At 41.9% G+C, this 13,961-nt stretch overlaps 1 protein-coding gene across 1 annotated transcript in view; it reads left to right on the top strand.

Annotated features, from left to right (window-relative positions):
• Window positions 1-13,961, top strand: part of LOC124150005 (tyrosine-protein kinase receptor torso-like) — a 534,068-nt gene that overhangs the window by 453,108 nt on the left and 66,999 nt on the right. The gene's annotated exons all lie outside the window — the stretch shown is intronic.

The raw sequence follows: 13,961 nt of genomic DNA, 5'->3' as shown, positions 1-13,961 counted from the left end.
ACTCATAAAACGTTCAATATTTTTTCATCAAACTGTCAGGTACAGGCTGAACTGGTGCCTTTTGCTATTTAGAAATTTTAGAAATTTTAATTTTTTATGTTTCCATGGCAACAAGATGGACTTAGGTTCTGTTAGGGTAGGGTTCGTTTCCGGAGCATGACTCATAAACCGTTCAATATTTTGTCATCAAACTTTGCAGGTCTGTCAGGTACATGCTGAACTGGTGCCTTTTGCTATTTAGAAATTTTAGAATTTTTTATTTTTTACGTTTCCATGGCAACAAGATGGACTTAGGTTCCAAACTCTTTCTTTTTTTACAATTTCCATGACAAGTTCCACCTCGGTTAAAAAAGCTTAGGGTTTGTTTAGATTTAATTATGTCATAAATTCTGCAACAGGGGCGGGGGATATAGCCATGTTAGTGGCAAACTCTTGTATTGTTTGTTTGGGGAATATTTTTAGTCTGACAGCCATGACCTTTAACAAGTGCAAAGGAATAGTTTTAAATTTGATATAAATGCAGTAAATATCGTTGTAACAGCGGTTCACATTGGAATCACCATGCAGACGCTATTGGAACTGAAAGCATTGGCAACCAACCAAATTCATTCATATCTGTTGAATTCTACATTTCGCAGCACTACAATGACACTTACTGTCATCACAGCAGGTTAAATATGGCTGACAGTAGAGGTGAAGAGAAACCCTTGTTCACAGAGAATGTAATTCAAATTCAGAAGTTAATGCATATTGAACGTACTGTAAATTATGATTTCCCCATCGGTATAGATTATTCATTTTCAGTAAAAATGAAATGTTTTGTATGCATTAATTGATGTATTTCAGTGGAAGTCGAATGAAAAGCATACCCAGGTGCCTTTTGATAGTTTGTGATTTTTAACAAAATTATTTTTTGAGTTTCCATGGCAACGACTTTGATTTAGACTGAAAATGGAGGTAGTCCTCGTTTCCGGAGCAGATCTTAAAAACCATACCATATTTCTTCACCAAACTTGGCACATAATGTCATCTCACAGTATTGAATACATTTCCTTTCTTGTAGGTTCTGCATTGCTTGAGTGTATGTTCCTCCAAAAGTGTCATGGACACAGTTGCTGCATTCACTGACTAACTTCATGCAGAAACACAACTCATTACAAATACAACAGTGTAACTGATCTTAAACCTACTGTAAGATACTGTATAAACTGTATAAACACTATATATTCTTGTCAACCATACTCTGTACTTCACTTGCTAGATAAGGTTGTTAGAACCTACACCGAAACCATCGCTCCTAATTGTAATAAAGAAGTTGTTCGTCCATATGTCTCATCCTTACTCATTACAAATACAGTTACATATTCTATCATAAACTGCAGATGCCAAAACAACACCAGTAACAACTTTTTTTAGTGCTGCAATTAGGCCATTTACAAAAAGGCCCAGTGAACATAGTTCACAGGAGCTAATGCATTGCACACAACCGGAGATGTCATATTGGCGGGGGATGTGAGTATTTCATGTTTGTTCAAAATTCTATCATTCAGTGTCAACATTAGGCAATTCCTCTGTAGCTGATTGGCACTTAAACAATGATATTAATTTATATGTATTCTAATAACATACACTAATACCAGATAACAATGTGTGTGTTTTGGCTACCCCACAGTTGCCAAGATTGTTGGGATCTGGTGGACAGATGGGCAAAATGTCAGACATCTTCAGCCTGTTTGGAGACCATACCTGACTACTGCCCATTTACTTGTGATAACTGATACAAGAAAAAATGTCTCCCAATACAAATAACAAATTTTGATGCATATGAATACTAGTTTCTCAAAGCCATGGATTTTATGCTATAATTTATAGTCAAGACTTTGAGACAGACAATCCAAAAGATATTCCTTCACATGTCACATTATTTGTTTATCACAGTCAATCTGATAAGGATTCATTTCATTCGCATAGTCAATGCATTTGGAGCCTATGCGGAAGCTATGCTACCAATACACCTTCATTTCAAACCCATTCAATGCTTTTTATTCAACTAGATTGGAGGGCCAGATTGGTACTTGTTACATACTTTCCATGAAGACAAGACAAAACAATTTATTCAATATGGAGGCCATTGGCCTAAAATACAGACATGTAGAAGTTAAATTTCTAAGCGCTATAATTTATATATATGGTACTAGGAGAAAGTACTTAAGGGTGTAATTAGTAGTTTTCATTGTATGCAGGAGTACATTAAGTGCTAATAAACATATTTCTTATATTTTGCACGTTTAATAGGTGTAAACAGAGATCAGTTATGGTTTGTGTATCTTAAGTGTTCATTATAATTCTTGCAAATACTCTACCTCTATTACATCATTGCCATAAATCCTGTTTTGTTGCTGCAGTCACACCATACTAAACTTTCAGATGTTCAACTGGGGTCCTCTTCACTGCTTACAGCTCTTCTGTGCTTGGAGGTGGGAAAACCTCACTTCTCTCCTGTGTGCTCTCCTGTGTGTAGTCTACGTAATTTTCTCTAGCACTTGGCTGTAGTCACACTATTCTAATATGTTCCAGTATAAGTTCCAATCCTACTAATGTATTACTAATTTTATGGGCTTGATTCGTATGTATTAGTAAGTGTTATCTTGCGATCCTTTCACAATGGCGTCCTTTCTTCCTCAGTCAGCATGTCACAAATGTGGCTGATTTATGATATCAAGCGACCCTCACATGGAGTGTTTGAAGAGCAGAGTGTCAATCTTTAAAGAGGTTGATCATTGTCCCCTCTCTCTCCCTGTCTCCAAGAAAGCTTAAAACCAAGCTAAATGACGCTATCACTGAGGCTAAAAGAAAGGATGTGGCCAAGAGAAAGGTTGATGAAATTATCTCCCAGACTGATAAACAACCTACCCCTCCGCGGGATCAGCCGTCTGACTCTCAACAGTCTTCTGTGCTGCCAGCACATGAAGAGTCTTCTGTCGCTCTGCTAGAGCAATTATTTGCTCCCAAAAGACGATGATGACCTTGCTGTTTGAGTCTTTCGGGTATATGGTCTTCTAAGCTTCTGTTAAAGAAACAACTCGGCCACTGTACAGTGCCCGCTTAGGCCGCTTGGATTTTCGATCGGTCATGGGACTATCTACACAACAGTATGACTTCGGCCACACAACTGGAAGCTTCGGTTACACAACTGCCAACCCGTTGACAGATCAGATCAGATCATAGACACGGTTAGACGATGACTTGCACGGGCATTGTGTGGGCTTGATCACTTGATCCTAGTTATAGTCTCTCACGGCTACAAACTACACTTCCAGACCTGATCTCTTCTCACATATCAACCCCGAGGAAAGGCAAGAAATTAAGAGCAGCCAATCTTGCCATCAACACATTATTCTTGAAACGAGTTATATGCATACTCCTGGACAAGGATGTTAGCAAGGGCTTTTATTCTCCAGTATTCCTAGTACTTAAGAAGAATACCACTAAAATGAAAATGATCATGGACCTCAAGATTCTGAACAAGGATTTTCTCATACCTCCTTCCAGATGGAAGACAGAAGCTAAGATCTACGCTGTATCAGGGAGTTTTGGCCTACGGCATAGATCTTCAAAAGACCTATCTCAATGTGCTGATTCATCCCTTATCTCAGAAATACCTCTGGTTTGCTTCCTACCCTTTGGAATCGCGATTGTCTCATGGGTGTTCACCAGAATAATGGCAAAAGTGATGAGCTATACCCATCTCCTTTTAGACCATCTTCCCGAGGCAAGCAAGTTAACTGACTATCAATCAAAGTCCAGTTTCCACCCTTGCCGAACTAGGCTGGTATTATGGAGTTACATTTTGGCTGGACTAACGAGTCTATGCATCGTCCCATCAAAAACGCGCAATGAAATCGAAATCCGGGTCGTAAACTGTCTAGCAGATTTTGGTCGATTGCAGGATTTGCAAAGCATATGTACCCCCAACTCAATGTCAACAGATATTTTACAAATCTTTATCATGTTTTTAATCAAGGCACTCACATGATTTGATGCATTTTGCGATGTAAGACCCGTTTTATCACAATATAGATCTTGAGTTTTGATCAGATCATCTTGACTGGGCACCGATGTTTTGTTTGAAGCAAATGCAAGTGATACGAGAGGTGGAATATGAATGATCCATAGGAGAAGCTTAGAAGGGACATAACTTGTAATTAAAGCTGCTAGCAGCAATGGCGGGCTCCAAGTAACACTGCGCACAAAAGTCCATGTTCGAATCCTTAAAGGGTTTCCTTGTACCAAATCCGTCGAATGTAGGCACCACTCATGTGCAGGGATGTCCAAGTCTGTTCTAAACCCATTTCCGACCTTAAACATGTTCGAATCCTTAAAGGGTTTGCTTGTACCAACTCCGTTCAAAAATAGTCACCTGACATCGCCGCTACGAATTGGCGTGTTCAAGGGGTGTCCCAAAAATATTAATCAAATATTACCACCAAGCAGTGTTACTTTTAGCATCCAACCAAGTACAAAAGATGAGGTACATATGTCCGACTAACTTCATGTCAACTTTCAATAGTTTCGGTGGAGAACCTTACAAGATATGATCTTTAAAGTAAAATTTCGGAACAAAAAAACATCAAAATAAAAATCCAATAGGGCCGTAACTAAGAAAGATATCCAAAAACGGCTAACAGAATTTGATGTATTATGTATGGAGACAATTCTCAGAAAGTTTGAAATCATTTCATGCAGTGGGTTCAGAGGAGATAGTATTTGAATACAGGTACCCCAAAAACCCTGTGAAAACCTTGAATCCAATATGGCTGCCAAACCATGCGACCAATGACCAAAGTCAAAGAACCAAAAATGTCAGGGAACTGAAGCAGCAGATACATGCAAGGTTTGAAATTAATAGGACAAGCGGTTGCGGAGCAATAGTGCAAAATACATCTTAAAAAAATACTTGTTTTTCAGTTATCTGCCCTTGGCCATTGGGGCTACAGCCTTGGGATAATTCTTGTGAATACCTCACCTCTATCACATCAGTGCCATAAATTCCTGTTTATGCTGAGAACCACACTATAAATTTTTATAAATTTTCAACAGACGTCCACTACACTGCCAATATATCCATAGTTGTGAGGGAAACCCTATCCCTTGCCAGAGGCGCCACTGCGCATGCGCAAGGCGGGAATCTAGTCACTTCTTTCCTGTGTGTCCTGATGACAACAAGGAAAATTTTTTTGTTGCACATCCGAACACGTGATTGCGTTCCACACTACAAGCATTAGATCATCTCAAGCTTCATAGATTACAAGCAAAGAGCAGTTCTACAAGCAGAACGGGGGTATAGAAGATCGGAGTCTCTAGTAAGTAATTAGTTAAGAAAGGTGTTGTGGGATGAGATCTTCATCTCATAAGCAGACACCTGTCTGTTCGGGCTGTGGACAACACCAAGCTCCGGGGGATCCTCACCCTAGATGTCTCGCATGCAAGAAAAGCAGCTGTACACAGAAGTCAAGGTGCAGTGATTGCGAGCATCTGTCAAAAGAAAAATTTGACAAGCTCTCCAAGGCATGGATCAAAAATCCCGATTTTAAGAAAGTCACTAGAGCATCTACATCAAGAAAACAAGTGATTAAGTCGAGGCGGCAAAAATTAATCATGTGGGTGACAAGCGAGTGTCGCGCGAGGGCGCCATCTCACCTTATGAGGAGAAGAGATCACGTCGCTCATCCCACTCTCCCTATAATGTTGAGGAGCAGATGCATGTTACCGGTCAATCAGAAAGTACCTCTAACTTGCATCCGGCAACGTCTGGTACGGTCGATCGTCGAGTTTGGACAGAAACTAACGACTTTCACCCTCTGCCGCGTTCCCCCTTTAACGTAAATGAGTTCACGGAAAGAATAACAAATTCTATGTCTGTTATGATTGACACACGCATGCAATCTATGTCTCGAGAAATCTCAGATCTAAAAGAATCAGTTAATCAAACTCGGCTTGGCCAATCAGGGATCGATCACGAGAGTAAACAGAGATCTAAGGCTGAATATGGCAGTACACCTTCATACAGCAGACATGTAAAGCAAGGTTACGATGAATCAGACTATGAGGACAGTAGGAGAATTATACTGAGAGACCGAGAATCTCATAGATCTTCTCCCTACCACGCATACCATAGGGATCACCGTGAATCACGGTCTTCACACCGAAGTATGCATAGAAATACGCACCAATCACCGTCAAGCCACTATGATAGACGCACTGACAAAGCTTGTGCATATCAGGATAGTAATCCTAAGCGTGCACCCTCTCATACTGCCACACAGTCCTGTTATACGGGCGAAGAAAGCGAGGGAAATATGACATCACCATACAGTTATAGACCACGTGATTCTCGCACAGCTTGTCGTAAATCAGACGGCCGGGATTACGATACCCTCAGTCATACGACCCACTCCCAGCACAGCCAGAGTAGGGGGTGCCGATCTACACAGGAGCATTCAGGCTATGGGGACACTGCTATGGAGGAGGATTTTAGATCAAACAATTACTCCCTTAGAGACATCTTAGCAGAACTTTATGAACTAATGCCCACATTAAAACCAGATCAGGACTGTACACCCGTTAAACCCTTGATTGAACGTGCAGGATATGAGGGACCTGATAAAGGGACCGAACCATACCATAAGCTTCCCCCTCCGTCATATTTGGATGACGTCATCAAGAAAATTGAAAATCAATTGAATTGTTCAGCGGGACCTAGTGCGAAACTGAGGCCTGTATTTATAAAATCTGCTTACAAAACACATGATGATCCGTTCTCACTACAGCCTAGCATTGATGAAGATTACTTCGATCTGGTTAAGAAACCTAACCCCAATATGCGCATTGATATGTCCAAGATCAAGAGCTTAGATAGGGTCAATAGACAAATGATGAATACCAGTTCTTACATCAACTGGTTAGCAGCTGGTATTCGCCATGTCATACCACCGTGCAACCAGAGCGAAGATCTTACCTTAGACACTTCCACGGAGATGACTAGTCAGAAGACGGGATTTATCCACAGCTCGTTAGACCACATACTGAAGATGCAGGAAGACCTCCTATCAACTCAAGTATGGATGTCATCGCAGTTTTTGATCATGCAAAGAAGACACTTACTTCAGCAAGTTCATCATGTGATGCCAGACCCCTTAAAGAGATCCATGATGTCACAGCCCATTACGTCATCGCAGATTTTCAACGGTAGACTGAAGTCGGTGAAGGAAGCCATTATCTCTTCAACTAACCAGAGATTTCAGGAATCCACCATCTCATTAGCATCCAAGTTACAGAGACAACCGGCGGCTACTCGACCCCAGCGACGGAGTCCTGGACCCCGACGTGAACAGCCCAACCGGGATTCTTTTCGAGCCTCTACACAGAGAAACAGATCGTATCAACCCAGGTACAAGAGCTCCAAAGTTGATCTTCCCACTTCACAGAAAGGACTTGGCAGAGGAAGAGGCAGTTCCCGTAGGGGCCCCCTCCGGAGATGACTTCACCATAAATCTACAGACCCATCCAGATCCTACCGACTTCGCCTGCCCTACGGACAACGATTTAGCATTACGGAAGACCAAGGACAAGTGTATTCCAAATGCAGTCGAACTAGCCAACCTTACAAACATCGACTCAAGACTTCCCAAGTTCAAATCTCATCCTATCCCAGGGCCTGTCGGGGGCCGTCTTATGCAGTACGCAGACAACTGGGAGACCATCACAGACGACTCATGGTTAATCGAAGTAATAAGAAGAGGCTACAAACTTCACTTCTTAAAACGACCAAAACTAGTCATTCATCCTACCGGACCCCGATTCCAGCTATCAGGACCCAAGCTCATCGCAGCAGAAGTGGCCATACAAGAATTACTCACAAAAGGAGCTATCAGCACCCTAGAGGAGTCAGACACCACCCTCGGATTCTACTCCCCAGTTTTTCTGGTACCGAAGAAGAATTCTTCAGAGATGAGATTAATAATAGACCTAAAAACTCTGAACAAAGATTACCTGGAAAAACCACCCACATTTCAGATGGAATCTATAAAGAAGTTAAAGAATTCCCTAAGACAAGCAGATTGGATGATAAGCATAGATCTCCAAGACGCATATCTTCACGTCCCCATCCATCCAAGCCATCGTCGATACCTACGATTCGCTGTCAACGGTCAGAGATACCAGTTCAGAGTACTACCATTCGGCATTTCCATCGCCCCATGGTTATTCACCAGGATCACCAATCCCGTCATTGGGTTCGCCCATATGAAGCTCATAAGGCTGCACGGATATATAGACGATTTCCTATCGGTCGATCAGGACAAATCACAACTCAGTCTAAACACAGTGTGTCTCATCCAACTTCTCACACATTTAGGTTTCCTGGTTCACTCTCAAAAATCAGAGCTAGTACCCACACAGACCATCACCTACATCGGCGCAAGATTTATTCTCGACAAAGGCATAGTCGCACCCCCAGAGGACAGATATGCAAGGGTACAGCACATGATTACGAGCGCACTCGATCAGCCCGTCAAGTCGAGAAGGTGGTGGATGTCTTGCCTAGGCACGCTCACATCTATCCAAGACCTAACCTACAGAGGCAGGCTACAATTGCGGTCCTTGCAGATTTGGATGAACACCACCAAGAACCTAGAGCTGGAAGCACTAATCCAACCCCCAGAAGTTCGAATCTCAGAACTCCTTTGGTGGCTAGATCGTCAAAATGTCATGCCATATGTATTCCACTAAACTACCCCACCCCACTACATCAACTCTACACAGATGCATCAGGAGAGGGTTGGGGTGCCCATATGGACGATGTCACCATTCAAGGGAAATGGTCCTCCAAAGACAAAGAGCTGCACATCAATTGTCTAGAAATGAGAGCAATATATCTAGCATTAACAGCTTGGCTAGATCGTCTACACCACTCGTCAGTGAAGATAGCTACAGACAACTCAACCGTGGTCACTTACATACAGCACCAAGGAGGCACAAGATCTCAGCCTTTACTGAAGGAGGTTACACGTTTATATGCCTTGGTAGACTCAGTGAGTTGCAAGATCGAAGTAAGACACATTCCGGGCAAGCTAAATATACTAGCAGATTACCTATCCCGGAAGAACAAGATAGTACCCACAGAATGGTCACTACATCCCGAGGTGTTCAAGTGGATAACCCAGGTATGGGACAGTCCAAACATAGATCTATTCGCCACATGTCTCAACAACAAACTACCAGTCTATGTCAGCCCAGTACCAGACCCACTAGCACTCCAAGTCGATGCGCTCTCCATGGAATGGAAGGGAATGTTTGCTTACGCATTTCCCCCATGGGCTCTCCTAGACAGAGAACTGAGGAAAATAGAGGAAACGGACTGTGTCATAATCCTCATAGCCCCGGCCTGGCCAAAAAGGGCTTGGTTTCCGAGACTCCTACAACTGCTGCTAGAAGTACCTCTGAAACTCCCAGTACGTCCCGACCTATTGAGACAACCAAAGACGGACATATTTTACGGCCGCCTCAACAACCTCCATCTTCACGCTTGGAAGTTATCTTGCGTAAGATGCAAGCAGCCGGTTACTCTGAATCAGCTGCACGAAGAGTGGCTAGCTCATGGAGACCAACCTCATCTGCATTATACAATAACAGATGGGACAAGTTCGTCGAATGGAGAAGAGGAAAACAGTTACATGGAGATATAACGATACCTATAGTAGCCGATTTCTTGCTCCATCTCAGAAATGACAAGAAATTACGACACGGCACTATCGAAGGATATAGATCAGCCCTGTCATCAGTATTACAACACGATGACCTATCTATAGGTACCCATCCAGTACTAAATCGACTTATGAAGTCTTTTGCCCTGGAAGATATAAAAGTACCACGTACTTTTCCTAAATGGGATCTATCTATAGTATTGTCGGCATTGATGAAAGCACCGTATGAACCCATGAGTAGTGCGACATTACTATCAGTCTCCAAGAAAACTGCTTTTCTCTTAGCCATGGCTACGGCGGCTCGCGTGTCAGAACTACACGCTATTGACATCTCCACTGTAACCCATACCAAAGAATGGAAATCAGTGTCGTTCAGATCGCTCCCTGAATTTATTGCCAAAAACCAGTCGTCAACCTTCGGCCCACTCGGACATCGGCAATACACAATTCCAGCCTTAAGTAAAAGTGTGGACTTCCCGGATAGATTGCTTTGCCCCATAAGAGCCTTGAGATATTTTATCACAGCGACTCAACCCCACAGAAAGCAGAGAAAACGCCTATTTATCTCTTGCAAGCCCTCGTCAGAAAAGGACATCGCAAAGGGCACTGTAGCGGGATGGCTAAAAACAGCTATCACAGATAGCTATAAAACGGCACAAATCTCCACTCCGATTTGGGGTAGCTGCAGACCCCACGAAATCAGAGCACTGGCAACAAGCCTAGCCACATGGAATACTGCATCCATCGAACAAATCGTGGCCAGCTGCCAGTGGAAGTCCCACAACACTTTTTCAAACTTTTACTTACGAGACATACAGACCGATCTAAATGGACTATACACTCTGGGGCCTTTGATGGCCGCCCAGGTGATAGTTACCAAATAAAGTAACCTGTTCCCTCCCTCTTCCAGGAAAGGGAAAAGAGAGGGGGGGGGGGGGTGAAGATTTCAGAAGTACCTCAGGAACTCAGGGTAAGTTGTACTTTGTTACTGGACTGCGCTATTGAGTTAGTAAAACAGGGCAAATGTCAACACTGAAATCAGAGATCGAAGGATTAAGTGATATACGGTAATCTACATGATAGGAAGGTTAATGTATTACCACCGGAAGTGACGTCATAGGAGTCATCACACCGGAGAAACGTTAAGATACGTTAAATATCACTATCCTAAAGGGCATAACGGTAAACCACGTCATAAGTGATACGGGAGAATAGTGACACCGGAAGTGACGTCACAGATGACGTCATCACCGGAAGTGACGTCACAGATGACGTCATCACAGGAAGCGACGTCACAAAAAGTCTAAGTATCACAAGGGAATATACATATACCCTTCACATGACGCCTTGAAAATTATATACGTCTAAGTCTTGTAAGTAGACTATTAGACACATCCGTTTAAGACCCCTTTTGGCATATAATCCTTGGTTTTACCACTCCACTAGCCAAATATCTATGGGATGCTAGATACCAGAACCCGCCGGTCCCTCTGGTGTATACTGGCACTGATGTGATAGAGGTGAGGTATTCACAAGAATTATCAAACAATAGTTATCATTGTGAATAATTCTAAGAATACCACCTCTATCACATCAGGAATTAATCCCTCCCACCTCCCCAAATATCTGCATCTAGTTGATGAGAGTATGGGTTGAAAGAAGTGACTAGATTCCCGCCTTGCGCATGCGCAGTGGCGCCTCTGGCAAGGGATAGGGTTTCCCTCACAACTATGGATATATTGGCAGTGTAGTGGACGTCTGTTGAAAATTTATAAAAATTTATAGTGTGGTTCTCAGCATAAACAGGAATTTATGGCACTGATGTGATAGAGGTGGTATTCTTAGAATTATTCACAATGATAACTATTGTTTGATTTTGGCGGAATCTAGTATTCAACGGTCTTCATACACAAACAAAATTTGAACATAATAGTGATTATGCTGCTAGCTCTGGTACAAAAATTGGCAGAATAAAAATAATATTAAATCAAACAATTACACTAGGGCTCTTCAGCCATTCGACTCGGTGACTCTTCAACAGGCTGTCACTTCTATATCAATTGAGCTACAGTCAAACGAATTAGCGTTCTGAGTTCATCAGGACCCCGGGTTTCTGTCGCATTGCTTAGATTAAGTGCTGAACCTGTTTCCAACCGCGTCCATGTTCGAATCCCCAAATGGTTTGGTTGTACCGACGCCGTCAAAGGTAAGGAAACGCTTGCGAGACATTGTCGCTACGAGACTGACGTGTCCGTGAACGTCCCGGGATGTTCTAGCCTATTTCAGATGCCGTCCAGGTTCGAATCCGCATATGGTTTGCTTGTACCAACGCTGGCAAACGTCATAAAAAGCTTGCGAGACATCACCACATGGGTCCCAGTGAGTTCTTCACCCATTTCCGACCTCGAATCATGTTCAAATCCTCAAAGGGTTTGCTTGTACCAACTACCTCAAAAGATAGTCACCGTTAGCAGGACATCACTGCTACGAAATTGGCATGTGCCAGAGTTAACCAGAGTGTTCTAAACCCTTTTACTACCAGACAAATCCCGATAAACGCCTCTTAAGACAAGCATGGGTTGCTGAAGACCAATTCTCACCCTCATCTTCAAGGGTAGTATACATACTGCAAAAGACACTTGATGGTCAAAGGGAAATAACCCTAGGTTTTCTGAGCGATGTATTCGGTGTTTGTCAATATTACCACCAAGCGGTGTTGCAACCAAGAACAAAAGATGAGGCAGATATGTCTGACTTACTTCATGTCAACTTTCAATAGTTTCTGTGGAGAACCTTAAAAAATATGATCTTTGTATAAAGTAAAAAATCGGTGAAGGAAATCATCAAAATCTAAATCCAATAGCGCCGTCACTAAGAAAGATATCCAAAAACGGCTAACAGAATTTAATGTGATATGTATGGAGACAATTCTCAGAAAGTTTGAAATCATTTCATGAAGTGGATTCAGAGGAGATAGTATTTGAATACAGGTACCCCAAAAACCCTGTGAAAACCTTGAATCCAATATGGCTGCCAAACCACGTGACCAATGACCAAAGTCAAAGAACAAACAATGTCAAGGAACTGAAGCAGCAGATACATGCAAGGTTTGAAAGTAAACGAACAAACGGTTGTGGAGCAGCAGGGCAAAATATATCGTCAAAAAATACTTGTTTTTCAGTTATCTGCCCTTGGCCTTTGGGAACGTAGGGAACCGCTTGTGAGACATCACCACATGGGTCCCGATGAGTTCTTAACACATTTCCGACCTTAAAACCTCATGTTCGAATCCTCAAAGGGTTTACTTGCACCAACTCCCTCAAAAGATAGTCACCGTTTGCAGGACATCACAGCTACGAAATTGGTATGTGCCAGAGTGTTAAACCCTTTTACCACCCAGACAATGTTCGAATCACGGTAATCACCTCTTAAGACAAGCATGGGTTGCTGAAGACCAATTCTAACCCTCATCTTCAAGGGTAGTATACATAATGCAGAAGACAATTGACAGTGAAAGGAAGTTAATCCTAGGTTTTCTGAGCCATTTATTCAGTATTTCGGTGAAAAAAATCATCAAAATCAAAATCCATTATAGGCGCAACTAAAAAAGATATCCAAAATCGGTTAAGACAATTTGTTGTGTTGTGTATGGAGACAATTTGAATGCATTTTATGCAGGGGTTTTAGTCAGTTGGCCAGGGGTGAAAAACAAGATTTTCGTTCCCACATTTTCCTGTATACCTTAAACCTTTTCTATTGCATAAAGGAGGTATCTGTACACAATTTTCATTGGGTAGTAAGCTTGCAAGTTTGTGCAGGAATTTTCAGGGGATCAAAATTGCATAAATTGAAGGAAAAATGCATAATTTGACAAAATTGGCTGTAACATTTTTATGAAGTCATTAAACTATCCAAATTATGTCTTTGATTACAGGTAATGTGTTCGGTTATCTGAATTTGGCAAACATTTTGTTTCATTTAACTGTAATTCTAATTCTCAGTGGTAACATTGGTAAAAATCATGTTTTTTTACTTCATTTTCAAATCTTGTGAGTAGGTGAAACACTAATTCCATTGAATTGTGGCAATAAAACCATTATAACTGGGTATTAAAATTTGCCTGAACCATTGTACTATCCTATTCAAAAAACAAAATGAAAATATATTACATAGGGGCAGAGATATTGTCTACAGTGT

The sequence above is a fragment of the Haliotis rufescens genome, unplaced genomic scaffold, assembly GCF_023055435.1.
Source record: "Haliotis rufescens isolate VD_foot unplaced genomic scaffold, xgHalRufe1.0.p SCAF_12, whole genome shotgun sequence".
In the NCBI taxonomy this organism is placed as follows: Eukaryota; Metazoa; Mollusca; class Gastropoda; order Lepetellida; family Haliotidae; genus Haliotis; species Haliotis rufescens.
Note: the sequence above shows the minus strand (reverse complement) of the source record. Positions and strands in the feature narration are given on the sequence as shown.